A 16132-nucleotide genomic window follows, 5' to 3' on the forward strand; every position below is an offset into this window, starting at 1 on the left:
GAAGGTAATTTAGATTCGCGGCTACAGGGCAGGGAGGTTTGTCGGCCGGGCCTGTTGTCAGTCGATCGGGGGAAGCGCCAAAAAGATAAGGGGACCTGTGCACACTCCCCCAACTTATGGCTGCACCCGGGGCGGACCGCCCACCGCTTTGGTACGCCACTGCCTTCTCCCTACCTGACCTGCCGCACACAGCCGACCGGAAGTCTTCCCGATGTCAGCGCTGACGTTGGAGGAAAGGAGGGCTTTGCTTAAGCCCTCCCTCCGATGTCAGCGCTGACATCGGGAAGACTTCCGTTCGGCTGTGTGCTGCGGCAGGGCAGGTAAGGAGAAGGAGACTCGAGTGCCATCCAACCCCACAGGAACCCCGCGACCCTCGGAGGCGTCCCCACGGGATCCCCGCGACCGTAGGGGGTCTCCCCACGGGATCCCTGCAACCCTAGGGGGCGTCCCCATGGGATCCCCGTGACCCAAGGGGGTTTCTCCACGGGATCCCCGTGACCCAAAGGGGGAACCCACGGAATCCCCGAAGGATTCCCGTCGTCCCCGTTCCCATGCAGCTCTCTAGTGTAGTCCTGTCTGCTCTTCAGCCATTCCCAGCTCTGGCTCCTCCTAAGTGGTCAGTTCCCGTGTTCAGCTTCTCTCTGCTGTTGTGGAAATCAGACTGTGGGACGGAGAAAGTGCTTCTATATAACTATAGTCAGCTCTGTTCAAGCTCCGCCCCTTCCAGGAGGGGGAGGAGAGACTGGAACTAGGAAACTAGTCTGTTCCTCAATGAGAAGCTCCGCCCTCCTCTTTATGATGTCATCGGTCTGTATCCTTGTAAAAGCTCTAAATGAGCTAAAATCCTCCAGTTCTGGATCTCACTTTCTGCCCTTCTCTCCTTTCTCCCAGCACGGCAAGAGAGAAACCTTGGCGGTTGTTTGTTTCTTTTTTTTCAGAGCGGAGAGGCTGAGGGGAAGGTAGGCAGAGCAGCCAGAGCAGGCTGGGAGACCGGGGTTGCGGCGAGAGGTTGCTCCGCCCACCCCCACTCGCGTCACAGGTTGCATCGGGCCCGGGCTCCCCTTTAAGAAGGGAGCCAACGGCGCCCAGTCGTTCGGCGCACAGCGAAGGCGAGCTGCAAAGGCGCTCGCCTTAGCGAGAGTGCCTTTGCAAAGGAGCCTTGAGAAGGAGCCCAGACAGCCCAGCAGCAAAATCTGACCTCTTAAAAATTAAAAAAAATTAAAAAAAGGTACTTTTCTTCTCTCACATTCTTCTCTTTTCTCTCTACTCTTTCAGCTAGCTGCACGCCGGGCACCACTCATACACACCGAGGGACCATAGGAGCAAGGAAAAAGAAATGGAGCCTGCAGGAACCCAGCGTAGCTACCCAGTTTACTGCATCGAGTGTCATATGTATGACTACCTCCCCTCCAGGAGGCAGGCGTACATATGCAGTCGATGCCAGGAACTGGATAGCCTGAGGAAGGAGGTCGGGAGACTGCAGGTCAGGGTCCAGGAGCTGGAGGGACTCCGCACCATAGAGGAACCGTGCTGGACAACTGAGAATACCACCAGATAGAGTCACATCATGGAGCAAGTTAGAGAGCTCGAGAAATTCATCGAGGAGGCCTGAAGGATGGTGGCGGCACAGGACAATCAGCAAATCAGAGGGGAACCAACCGTTGGACGACAGAATCCACCAGACGCCATGGGAGTAGGACCTTGCGGAGGATCTGGACAGGCAGAGGAGATGGAGACCCAACAGAACCCGGAGGAAAAATTAGCGGATCGCACCACTGATACAGACCTGAGACCAGAGAGACAACTGAGGAAGGGGAAGTCTGCAATCGTAGTGGGAGACTCAATCCTGAGAGAAGTGGACAGTCACATAGCAGGAGGGAGAGAGGACCGACTAGTGACATGTCTCCCGAGGGCGAGAACGAAGGACGTCATCGGCAGATAGATAGATTAAAAATTGACAAATCTCCTGGCCCAGATGGGATCCACCCGAGAATACTGAAAGAGCTCAGAGACGAAATAGCGGAGTTACTCAGGCATATTTGCAACCTATCCTTGAGAACAGGGATATTCCCGGAAGACTGGAGGATAGCAAATGTTACACCAATCTTCAAAAAAGGATCGAAAGGCGACCCGGTGAACTATAGACCGGTGAGCTTGACCTCAGTTCCGGGGAAGATGGTCGAATCAATGATCAGGGAAGGTATCAATGAGCATATAGAAAAAAACAAACTGATGAGAACAAGCCAGCACGGTTTCTGTAAAGGATGATCGTGCCAAACGAATCTACTGCATTTCTTTGAGGGGATAAGCAAACATTTGGACCAAGGAATCCCCATTGACATAGTATATCTGGATTTCCAAAAAGCCTTTGACAAGGTACCCCATGAGCGCCTGCTGAAGAAACTGTGGAATCACGGGGTGGAAGGGGACGTCCACAGATGGATCCAAAATTGGCTGGCGGATAGGAAGCAGAGGGTAGTAGTAAAAGGACACTACTCTGACTGGAAAAGGGTCACGAGTGGTGTCCCACAGGGGTCTGTGCTGGGACCGCTGCTGTTCAATATATTCATTAACGATCTGGAAACGGGCACGAAGTGTGAAGTTATCAAATTTGCGGACGATACAAAACTCTCCAACAGAGTAGAAACTGTTGAGGAATGCAAAGAATTACAGAGCGACCTGAATAAACTGTATGAATGGGCAAAAAGATGGCAGATGAGTTTCAATGTGGAGAAATGTAAGGTCTTGCACATGGGGAAAGGGAACCCCATGTACAGCTATACGATGGGAGGAAGAGTGCTGGGGAAAGGCACCCTAGAAAAAGACCTGGGGGTATTGATGGATACAACAATGAAGCCAGCGGCGCAATGTGCAGCGGCCTCAAAGAAAGCAAACAGAATGCTGGGCATTATCAAAAAAGGTATCACTACCAGAACGAAGGAAGTTATCCTGCCATTGTATCGAGCAATGGTGCGACCACATCTGGAATACTGGTCACCATACCTTAAGAAAGACATGGCGATACTTGAGAGGGTCCAGAGGAGAGCAACTAGGATGATAAAAGGAATGGAGAACCTTTCATATTCCGAAAGGTTAGACAAACTGGGGCTCTTTACCCTGGAAAAGCGGAGACTGAGAGGAGACATGATACAGACGTATAAAATCATGAAAGGCATAGAGAAGGTGGAGAGGGGCAGATTCTTCAGACTAGCGGGGACAACAAAAACAAGAGGTAATTCAGAAAAACTGAGAGGGGACAGATTCAAAACGAATGCAAGGAAGTTTTTCTTCACTCAGAGGGTGGTGGACACCTGGAACACGCTTCCAAATGAGGTAATAGGACAGAGTACAATACTGGGTTTCAAAATGGGGCTGGATGACTTCGTGGAAGCGAAGAGGATTACAGGGTATAGATAGAAGGTTACTCTACAGGTCATAAGCGAAAAGCGTATGACAGTTTTAGGGTATGAGCACTATCAGGTCTTGGACCAGAGGGGCCGACGCGTGAGCGGACTGCCGGGCACGATGGTCCTCCGGTCTGACTCGACAGGGGCAATTCTTATGTTCTTATGTTATGAATAGAGAGAATCCTGGAAGGAGCTGAGACGGAGGAGACAGCAGTAATAATCTACATTGGAACCAACGACGTAAGCAGGAGGAGCTACAACAAGACTACACTAACTGAGCAGTTCAAGATCCTGGGGAGGAAACTGAAGCTGAGGACAAGGAGGATAGCTTTCTCAGAGATCCTGCCAGTACCGAGGGCGGATGCAAAGAGGCAGACCGAGCCGCAAGCAATAAACGGTTGGCTGAGGAAATGGTGCGAAGAGGAGGGTTTCCACTTTGTACGGAACTGGACAACTTTTGGGGGGAAGAACAAGCTCTACAGGAGGGATGGACTGCACCTGAGCACGGCTGGGACGAGGATGCTGGCACGCAACGTCCAGAGTGGCATAGACTTGGCTTTAAACTGAGGAGAAGGGGAAAGCCGACAGTCGATCTGACCTCGATACATCGGACCAAAGTATCAAACAAGGATACTGAACCAGGAATTTGTAAAAGAGGGCTCGGGACTGAATGGGAACTTTTGGGAAAAGGACCCAAGGACGCAATGCAGGGAGCCAAAGCACAAATGAACCTAGCAAACAGGATTAAGATAGAACAACAGGAGCCAGAGGGGCATCCAAACATGGGGAAGCAGGCTGAGGACGACACAGACACACCGCAGGATGGGGATGAACATAACATGGCTTGGGGGCTGGCAACCCATGAGGGGGTCGGCAGGAGCGCCAAACCACGAGGAGAACCAGCGAGGAAGGCAAATAACCGGGACTTAAATTGCCTATACACTAATGCTAGGAGCCTAAGAGCCAAAATGAGAGAACTGGAAGTCATAGCCAGTACAAAGGACCTGGACATAATTGGAGTCACAGAAACGTGGTGGACTGATGACAACAAATGGGATGTGGCCATACCAGGGTACAAACTCTACAGGAGAGGCAGGACACACAAGAAGGGTGGAGGAATAGTGCTATATATAAAGGACTCCATACCTTCAACCAGAATGGAAACAACAGTAAGGGCGGACGGCTTGGAATCACTATGGGTTAAGCTACCAGGAGGAACTGGAGCAGACATAAAATTGGGTCTGTCCTATCGCCCCCCTGGACAACTAGAAGCAATCGACCAGGACCTGGAGGCTGAACTGAAGCAGGTATGCAAAAACGGAAGTGTGATGGTGATGGGGGACTTCAACTACCCTGGGATAGACTGGAGTATTGGTCACTCAAACTGCATAAGGGAGACCAAATTCCTGGAAGCCACGAGGGACTGTTTCATGGAACAGCTGGTCACGGAACCAACACGGGGAGATGCCACTCTTGACCTAATCCTCAATGGGCTAGGGGGACCCGCAAAGGAGGTGGCGGTGCTAGCACCACTAGGAAACAGCGATCACAACATGATCCAGTGCAGGCTAGAAATTGGATCATCAAAGGTGAAAAGAACCACAGCGACAGCACTCAACTTCATAAAAGGGAATTATGGTGGCATGAGGAAAATGGTGGGAAAGAAACTCAACGGCAACGCAAGGAAGATGGAGTCCGTAGAAAAAGCTTGGTCCCTACACAAGGGCACGGTGCACGAGGCACAGAACCTGTACGTCCCCAGGTTCAGGAAGGGGTGCAAAAATAATCGAACAAAAAACCCAGTGTGGATAACAAATGCAGTGAAAAAGGCGATAAGTGACAAGAAAGCATCGTTCAAAAAATGGAAAAAGGACCAAACAAAGGACAACCAAAAGGAGCACAAAGAACACCAAAGGGAGTGTCACCGTGTGGTTAGAAAAGCTAAAAGAGAATATGAGGAGAGACTGGCGGGGGAAGCAACAAACTTCAAATCGTTCTTCAGGTACGTGAAGGGGAAGCAACCGGCAAGGGAGGAAGTGGGGCCATTGGATGATGGAGACAAAAAGGGAGTGATAAAGGAGGAAAAAGAGATAGCTGACAGGTTGAATAAGTTCTTCACGTCAGTCTTCACGAGGGAGGACACATCCAATATTCTGGAACCCGAGGAGATCGTAAATGGGGATCGGGATGAAAAGCTGGTCCAACTAGAGGTAAGCCAAGAGGATAGACAGACTAAAGAGCGACAAATCGCCAGGTCCGGACGGCATTCACCCAAGGGTACTCAAGGAACTAAGGAAAGAAATAGCAGAGCCACTTCGCCAAATATATAACCTATCCTTAAAAACTGGAGAGATCCCGGAGGACTGGAAAATAGCAAATGTCACGCCCTTCTTCAAGAAAGGTTTAAGGGGTGACCCGGGAAACTACAGGCCGGTGAGCTTGACCTCGGTCCCGGGAAAGATGATGGAAGCACTGATTAAGCAGAGCATCTGTGAACACATAGAAAACAATGGACAGCTAAAGACATGGTTCAGTGAATCACATGGATGGGATGCAAACATACCGGGATATAATCTTTTTAGGAAGGACAGAGATGGTCATAAAGGTGGAGGAGTAGCTCTCTATGTAAAGATCAATATCCAAGCGACCAAAATGAAAGGGACCTGGGGAGAGGAAGAAGCGATATGGATTGCTCTGAAAAGAGAAGATGGAACTTCTATCTACGTGGGTGTAGTCTACAGACCTCCGACTCAATCGCAGCAAATTGATAAGGATCTGATTGTGGATATCCAAAAGTTTGGAAGGAAAGAGGAGGTTCTGCTGTTGGGAGATTTCAACCTGCCGGATGCGGACTGGAATGTTCCGTCTGCGAAATTGGAAAGAAGTAGGGAGATTGTGGATGCCTTTCAAGAGGCTCTGCTCAGACAAATGGTGATGGAACCCACAAGGGAAAAAGTGATATTGGATCTGGTCCTCACAAATGGAGAGAGTATCTCTAATGTTCGAGTGGGTGCTCACCTGGGTAGTAGCGATCATCAAACGGTTTGGTTTGATATAACGGCTAAAGTGGAGAGCGGCCGCACGATACTTAAAGTCCTAGATTTCAAACGTACGGACTTTAATGCAATGGGAAAGTACCTGAAGAAAGAGCTGTTAGGATGGGAGAACATAAGAGAAGTGGAAAGACAGTGGTCTAAGCTGAAAGGAGCGATAAAAATGGCTACGGACCTTTATGTGAAGAAAATCAATAAAAACAAGAGAAAAAGGAAGCCGATATGGTTCTCCAACCTAGTGGCTGAGAAAATAAAGGCGAAAGAGTTGGCGTTCATGAAATATAAAAAAACCCAAGAAGAGGAGGGCAGAAAGGACTATAGGGTGAAACTGAAAGAAGCCAAGAGAGAGATACGTTTCGCGAAGGCACAGGCGGAAGAACAAATGGCTAAAAATGTAAAAAAGGGAGATAAAAATTTTTTCAGATATATTAGTGAAAGGAGGAAGATAAAAAATGGAATTGCTAGGCTAAAAGATGCTGGGAACAAATATGTGGAGAGTGATGAGGAGAAAGCAAATGTGCTAAACAAATACTTCTGTTCTGTGTTCACAGAAGAAAATCCTGGAGAAGGACCGAGATTGTCTGGCAAAGTTACACGAGAAAATGGAGTAGATTCTGCGCCGTTCACGGAGGAGGGTGTTTATGAGCAACTTGAAAAACTGAAGGTGGACAAAGCGATGGGACCAGACAGGATCCATCCCAGGATACTAAGGGAGCTCAGAGAGGTTCTGGCGAGTCCTATTAAAGACTTGTTCAACAAATCTCTGGAGACGGGAGTGATTCCTGGGGATTGGAGGAGAGCGGATGTGGTCCCTATTCATAAAAGTGGTCACAGGGATGAAGCAGGAAACTACAGGCCGGTGAGCCTCACTTCAGTTGTTAGAAAAATAATGGAAGTGTTGCTGAAAGAAAGGATAGTGTATTTCCTTGAATCTAATGGGTTACAGGATCCGAGGCAACATAGCTTTACAAAAGGTAAATCGTGCCAAACGACCTGATTGAATTTTTTGATTGGGTGACCAGAGAGCTGGATCGAGGACATATGCTAGATGTAATTTACTTGGATTTCAGCAAAGCCTTTGATACAGTTCCTCATAGGAGGCTGTTGAACAAACTTGAAGGGCTGAAGTTAGGACCCAAAGTGGTGAACTGGGTCAGAAACTGGCTGTCGGACAGACGCCAGAGGGTGGTGGTTAATGGAAGTCGCTCGAAGGAAAGGTGACTAGTGGAGTCCCTCAGGGTTCGGTGCTGGGGCCAATCCTGTTCAATATGTATGTAAGTGACATTGCTGAAGGGTTAGAAGGAAAAGTGTGCCTTTTTGCAGATGATACCAAGATTTGTAACAGAGTAGACACCGAAGAGGGAGTGGAGAATATGAAAAAGGATCTGCAAAAGTTAGAGGAATGGTCTAATGCCTGGCAACTAAAATTCAATGCAAAGAAATGCAGAGTAATGCATTTGGGGATTAATAATAGGAAGGAACCGTATATGCTGGGAGGAGAGAAGCTGATATGCACGGACGGGGAGAGGGACCTTGGGGTGATAGTGTCCGAAGATCTAAAGGCGAAAAAAACAGTGTGACAAGGCAGTGGCTGCTGCCAGAAGGATTCTGGGCTGTATAAAGAGAGGCGTAGTCAGTAGAAGAAAGAAGGTGTTGATGCCCCTGTACAGGTCATTGGTGAGGCCCCACTTGGAGTATTGTGTTCAGTTTTGGAGACTGTATCTGGCGAAAGACGTAAGAAGACTTGAGGCGGTCCAGAGGAGGGCGACGAAAATGATAGGAGGCTTGCGCCAGAAGACGTATGAGGAGAGACTGGAAGCCCTGAATATGTATACCCTAGAGGAAAGGAGAGACAGGGGAGATATGATTCAGACGTTCAAATACTTAAAGGGTATTAACGTAGAACAAAATCTTTTCCAGAGAAAGGAAAATGGTAAAACCAGAGGACATAATTTGAGGTTGAGGGGTGGTAGATTCAGGGGCAATGTTAGGAAATTCTACTTTACGGAGAGGGTAGTGGATGCCTGGAATGCGCTCCCGAGAGAGGTGGTGGAGAGTAAAACTGTGACTGAGTTCAAAGAAGCGTGGGATGAACACAGAAGATTTGGAATCAGAAAATAATATTAAATATTGAACTAAGGTCAGTTACTGGGCAGACTTGCACGGTCTGTGTCTGTGTATGGCCGTTTGGTAGAGGATGGGCAGGGGAGGGCTTCAATGGCTGGGAGGGTGTAGATGGGCTGGAGTAAGTCTTAACAGAGATTTCGGCAGGTGGAACCCAAGCATAGTACCGGGTAAAGCTTTGGATTCTTGCCCAGAAATAGCTAAGAAGAAAAAAAAAAAAATTTTTTAAATTGAATCAGGTTGGGCAGACTGGATGGACCATTCGGGTCTTTATCTGCCGTCATCTACTATGTTACTATGTTACTATGCTATGTGCAGGTGGTTTGTTGGATTGTGGATTTTCCCATTATACCTCACTATCTATCTTCAACAGGTCGTTTTTACGTATTGGTTCCTCCCAGACCCTGTTAATAATATGCCAGATTGGTTATGATTGGAATGGCGCTTCATGTTTCCTTTGCAATTATGCTATGTACTTAGTATCAAAATGCCTAGATTATATAAAGAAAATAGATTATTTATAGACACATGGAAAACAATAAGATATGTGAGTAATTTGTCACCTATTCCAATTCACAAATCAAACTATATGGCTGAACTCCAAGATTCAAATTGGCGGATTTAAGGTCATCTGGAAGCATTGGATGATTGCAGGAATACGTGTATTAGAAGATATTCTTTCTAATGGTAAACTGCTTGAGTTTTCACAGTTGCAACATAAATATGGCCTTAATAAATCACAAAATTTTAGATGGATGCAACTGAAGCAGGCCATTCAGGTGGGGTTCCCTGAATGGAAAAATCTTAATAATCAATATAGTTTAGAGTTCTTATGCTTTCAGGTGGATTTCCTGGGACACCAGGCCGCTCAGTGGTACAAATTAATATATGGATTTATGAATAAAAAAAACAAAGACTGGTCTCCGGGACATTTGGAGCATTGAGATTAAGCATCAAATTACTGCATCTCAATGGTCACGAATTTGGTCTTGGAGGATGAGATGTACAATGTCTGCATCTATGAGACAAACATGGTTTTTCCTGTTTAATAGAGCATTCTGGACTCCCGTTCGTTTAAAAAAATTAGATTGATCTAAGTCGGATAGATGTTGGCATTGTCATCTTGAAGCAGGGACTTTAGATCATTTATTGTTCTATTGTCCATTTATTATGGCTTTCTGGAAATCAATTTGGGGCCAAATTACTTGTTTATTAGAAAACCCAGTGGCATTGACCTATGATACTATATTATTTGGCATGTCAATGAGAACAAAGAGTCAGATATCTTTGAATAATAATAAGCTTTTGCTTATAATGACAGGGGTTGCCATACAACAAATTACTTGTAAATGGAAGAACTGGAGTAGACTGAATCATAATTTTTGGTGGAACTCATTGTGTCATATATATAAAATGGAAAGAGTAATAGCTACACAGCAGGGGTATTTAAGGAATTTTCAAGATGTGTGGGAGCCGTTAACAAAATATTGTAATGAATAGATGCCATTTTTTCCCTTAAATTTATAAGTTCAATATTCAGGGTGGGGGGATAATTTTTAGTATATCTTATAAAAATATTTGTTATGAAAGGGTGGGAAGGGAGGGAGTTAAGGTTATATGATTTGTATTATTGCTGAATAATAAGTGATATATTTAATGTTAAAATGTTTTAACTTACTGTCACACTTATTGTAAGTTTGAAAATGAATAAAGATTTAAAATCAAATCATTTCCTTACTTTTTTACTGTTGAAAGCTATATAAGATGCGCGCAACAGAATTGCAAGATAAGCGATGGTATAATAATAAAATGCTGAGCGTGCTTGCTCAGATCAAAGTTTCGTCATCCATGCACTCGCATAATTTTGCCTCCCTTGTGGCTTCCATGCTAACGGTTTAAGCTATATAAGATGCGTGCTAGTGAATTGCAAGATAAACGAGTGTAGCAACAATAGGGCGGTGTAGAAAAGCACGACTACACAGTTATTTATATACAATAATAAAACACATACAATGGATTCATTTTAACTCTTCTCTTGATTTTCAGCTGTTGGGTGATTACTTTTATAAGTTAAAAAGACAAGAATTGACATGGAAGGTAAGTGAAATAAAGTACATCCAATTAAACCGATACATAATTGGGTAATTATTAAAAGTGATTATTATACCTTGTAAACAAATGTGCACATGATAACACTCCAAACTTGGAGTTCTAAAAAATCTAACTACTAAGTAAGAACATAAGAACATAAGTAGTCGCCTCCGCCGGGGCAGACTAGAGGTCCATCCCGCCCAGCGGTCCGCTCACGCGGCGGCCCATCAGGCATATTGCCTGAGCAGCGGTCCCTGACTAATTTTATACCTACCTCTACACTTATCTCTAAACCTTCCACTGCTCTTATCTGTACCCCTCAATCCCTTTGTCCTCTAGGAACCTATCCAGGTCTTCCTTGAAACCCTGTACTGTGCTATTTCCTATCACGGCCTCCGGAAGGGTGTTCCATGTGTCCACCACCTATGTTAGTGTGGTTGCTCTCCCTGACCTTCAAATGTTACTATAAACATTCTCCATCAACATTCAAGAAATGTGCATACATAGCCTATACAGACCCCTCCATACATATAGCAGTTTGCTTATCTATCACCCCCTGTATTGATAATCAGTGTTCTCACTAGAATTTTTTTCCAGCCGGGTGGCATGAAAAAGTAGCCGGGTGGGGCGGGATGGGGAAATTTGGTGGTGGGGAAAATTAACCCCCTCTTTTACTAAAGTGCACTAACATTTTTGGCATGCGCAAACTTCCATGCTACGCAGGAAAACTAACGCCAGCTCAATGCTGACATTAGCATCTAGCGCGCGTGGTAATTCTGCATGTGCTAAGCACACGCTAAAACCATTTTCACAACTTAGTAAAAGGAGCCCTAAATGTGTACTATTTTTATTAATTATTATTTTCCAATGCTCAATATGACTCCCTTTTTTAAGGTTTGACACTTGTGCCAGAATATTTGTATTAAATTTTTTTTTTTTTTTTAATATATTTTATTGAGCAAATTAAGAAAAAACACAGAAGACAACAAAAGGCAGCCATGCCAAAATAGCAATAATACACCACGGCAAATCCTAAGTACAAGGCATCATCTAAGAATACAACAGTCACACAGTGCCATAAAGAATCAAGTGCTCAGAAAAGATTTTACAAATATCACCCCAAAGATACCCAACCTACCCACCTAAGAAGCATCCAATGCTAGATGGGAATAATTAGATATTTGCCCTCTTTCAAATGGTATAAAGGTTTTAAAAAGGGAAAGGTGTTTATGAAATCATTAGGTTCAATCTAGCCATTTATTTCTGCATGAATTTAAACAACTAAAAAAAAAAAGATAAATATAGCTCATCCAGTCATACAAGAATGGCTCTACAGCAGGAGTGCCCACACTTTTTGGGCTTGCGAGCTACTTTTAAAATGACCAAGTCAAAATGATCTACCAACAATAAAATTTAAAAAAACACAAAGCACAGTGTATGCAAAGAAAATGTTAATTATCATTTATATTCCAAGGGTTTTCAAAGAGGTCAAGGCAGATGACTTTATGCAATGTCACCTCTAGAACTATACAAAAATAGACAAATATATCCCCTCCCTTTTTACTAAACCACAATAGCGGTTTTTATTACAGGGAGATGTGCTGAATGCCCTGCACTGTTCTTGATGCTCATAGGCTCTCTGCACTAAAAACTGCTATTGCGGTTTAGTAAATGGGGATCATAGTGCAAAATATAGACAGCAGATATAAATTCTCAAAATGGACACATTTTGATCACTAAATTGAAAATAAAATCATTTTTCCTACCTTTTTGTCTGGTGATTTAATGAGTCTCTGGTTGCACCTCCTTCTTCTGACTGTAAATCCAATATTTATTTATTTCTGCCACTTCCTTTTCTTGTCTCTCTCTCCCCCCTGACTGCCTGTTTCTTTCTCCACCTGCCCTCTCTTTATTTCTGCCTTTCTTTCTTTCTCTCTCTCCTCCTGCCTGTCTTTCTTTTTCTCTCCCCCTGCCCCCCCAAGCCATCGCACCAATTTCTCCACTTCCCCGATTCTTTCCCTCCCCCCTAATCCACCATGCCGATTTCTCCCTGCTGCTTCCCTGAGCTAGGCCAGGCACGTACAAGCGCCGGACTCACAAGACTTCAAGTCTGACATCAATTCTAACATCAGAGAAGAAGTTCCAGGCCAGCCAGGCAGCGATTGGCTGGCCCAGAACTACCTCTCTGACATCAGAATTGACGTCGGAAGTGAAGTCTTGTGAGTCTAGCACTTGTAAGCGCCTGGCCTGGCTCGGGGAGGCAGGAAGAAAAAGATTGCAAAGGCAATGCAATCGACTCACATTGCCTTTGCAATCTACTGGTCGATCGCAATCAACCATTTGGGCACCCCTGCTGTTATGGCATCTTGTCCTGACTGAGGAAAGGGGTTTAGTCCCAAAAAAACTGCCTTATTTAAATTTCCTATTTGTAAACTTTAATTAATACAGTTACAATACTAAAATCTATGTAAAGCAACAAAAAAGTTTTTTCTACCTTTCTCGTTTCTGCTTTAATCATCTTCTCTTCGCTCTCTTTCTATTCAGCGTTTGTCCTCGCTGCCTTCCATGCAACATTTGTCCTTTCTTTGCCCCTTCCACCCAGCCTCTGCCCTCTCTCTACCCCTTCCATCTACTGTCCACCCTCTCTCTGTCCCTTGCATCCACTGTCCACCTCTCTGCCCTTTCCATCCAGTGTCTGCCCTTTCTCTGTTCCATATGGCATCTTCCCTCTATGTCCCTTCAATAAACTGTATATCCTGTACCCTTTGTCTCCTTTGTACATGATTCATTTCAGCTTCACCCCATCCCCTATGCTCTGGCATTTCTCTCTTCTCCTTTCCTTCCTTTCTTCCCACTCCACCCCATGGTCTGGCATCTCTATCTCCTTCCCTTCTCACCCCCCATGTCCTGACATCTCCCTCCTCCCCCTCCCCCCATATGCGCTGACATCTCTCCCCTCCTCCATGGTCTTTTCCCTCCCTCCCTGCCATGGTCTTGGCGTCTCTTGCCTCTCCTCTCCCTTCCCTGGTCTTCCTTTCCCCTCTCTCTCCCCAATTGAAAGTTTTCTAGTGGGAAGTCCAAACGGTGCCTATGATGTCAGATGCTACTTAGGCATGCTTAGTATAAGAAGGTCCATCAGAGCAGTGTTTTCTCTTTTAGGACACCAATTCTGTGTTAATGCTTATTTCTGAGACTTTACTTTTCTTGATTATCTTTTAACCTTTTCATTCCTATATCTGCCACAACTCTCCATTTCATAGGACCATTAACAGCTATAGTAATTTGTAATTTTGATGTTTGTCTACCCTTTTTCATCTTTCCAGGAACAAATCTAGGTGAAAATGATATATTGCTAGCTACTTAGGTGTCTTTATTAGATAAAAGCTCAGGCAGAACTGATTTCTTCTGTGTTACTGCTTATGGTGATTCTCCATTAACTTTTTCTCCCCCTCATATCTGCCACAATTCTCTCAATTCCACAGGGTCATTAGCAGGTCTGAGAATTAGTGATGATAATAATTGGTTCCAGGAGTATTGGCTGAAGAAAAACTCCATGCTGTTTGAAACTTTAGTGCCAGCAAAATGGATATGCAAGTTACATGAATATTTGTAACCTATAGCAGTGCTTTTCCTCATAGAGCTAACGGTAAATCTTTTTAGAGTCATAATTGTTAGGTATCCTTATTAAAAAAGGAAGTGTTTTTTTTTTTTTTTGCTTCTATTCATTCTAGCTGTTATTCTGAGATTGCTGCTTTTTATTTTTGCCCCATATATCTTCACTTTTCCCCCCATTTCTCCTGATTTCAAGTTCCCAGAGTGGCCTTGTGTTTCCCAGAGGCCAGAGCTCAAGTACCAAAACAGAAAGTGTGAGAATGATGTACTGCAACCTTTCTTTGCCCTTGTGATGAATTATCTACATTTTCAGAATACTAACATGTTTCACACTTTTTTTTCCTTCAGAAGGGTGTACTTATAGATTTTCTGAGAAAACAGTAAATTGGTGAGTTTTTTTTACAAAGGTGCGCTAAATCCACGCATGTGCTAACATGTGCATAGGATAATATGCACACGTTAAGTTTTACCACGTGCTGCAGTGGCACCGTTTAGGCACCGTTAGCGTGTGCTAAAGGTTAACATGTGCATTTATCCTATGCACCTGTTAGTAGTTAGCGCATGCGTGGATTTAGCACACCTTTGTAAAAGACAGCCTATAACTCACCAATCAATTCTTAATTTGTCTCAATCCATCTTCCTTTTTCTTCAGCCTGCCTTCTCCTACCAGCAATGGATTCTGGGACTTTAACAATTCTACCACAGTAACAACTTGGACCTAGGAGTGGCTTACTATGCATACCTGTCATCCATCTCATAGAACTGCTGTTGCCTGATATTACACTTGCATGCTGCTTTCCTGGACTGTGCAATAAAAATCATACTATTTTTCACTTTGTGCTTATTTATATTGAGTAGCAGCTGGGCCTTGGTGTTTACTTAACAAGCACCACTTCAGCTTCTTGGTCATATTGACCTTTGTCTTATCTAGTGTTCCATGAGGCCCAGGCTGTATAGGTGAGGGGTGGCAAACAGGGTAGCTGGCATGTCTCCTGCCTCACAGCCTGCAACCAGCATAATATTTGAGAACATAAGATTAGAGGAGAGGTGGAGAGGATGAAGCAGGTGCCTTAACTTGGTGGCTTCTTTCAGTCAGTTTCCTACCCTGACAGCATGAGATATGCTGAACTGCAGCCCATTTGGCATGCTTCGGGCGCTCTGTTACGGAGCTGCAAGCACACCGATACTACTGCCCAAAGGATGCCTAAACAGCACAGTATAATCCAATTAGAATTGCTATGATTTTATGGCTGATTCTGTAGCACAGCGGTTAGAATGAAGGTTGGGGTGTGAGCTTGGTCTGGGTTCAACTCCCTTATGTCCTTCAGCTAACAAAATAGTCATTTTAATAAAAATGACTATTCACGTCTAGTTTTCATCTCAAACAGCACATTAGCAATACTAGAAACAATCTATTCCAAAAGTTGAGTTTGCATTTGCTAAAAACAGCAGTATTTGAATCCATGTCACATTTATTGAACCCGACTTGAGATTCTGGCTTTTGGGACAATGAAAGCAGTGCTTTAAGCCATTGAGTTACCAGTCTTTTGTCTCAGCTAACTGAGATGATAGCTAAGCAAATTTTACCTAAGATCACTAAGCTATGATATAACAGGGGAGTCAGAGAAACTGGAGTGGAAGGTACTGTAACTCAATGAGCAAATGTACTGATCTTCCAGAGGTTATGAGTTTAACTACCGGCCTGTCTTTTACTTGTGGCATTATTCTATGCAGGTGCACTTTGATGATGTCACAATGAGGTCATCCTTGTGCAGCTGCATACCTTCATTTGCAATGAACTAGAAGCCACATTCAGGTCTGTTCTGTGTTTTATCCAGTTTTTAA

The sequence above is a fragment of the Geotrypetes seraphini genome, chromosome 2 (genome assembly GCF_902459505.1).
Source record: "Geotrypetes seraphini chromosome 2, aGeoSer1.1, whole genome shotgun sequence".
NCBI lineage: Eukaryota > Metazoa > Chordata > Amphibia > Gymnophiona > Dermophiidae > Geotrypetes > Geotrypetes seraphini.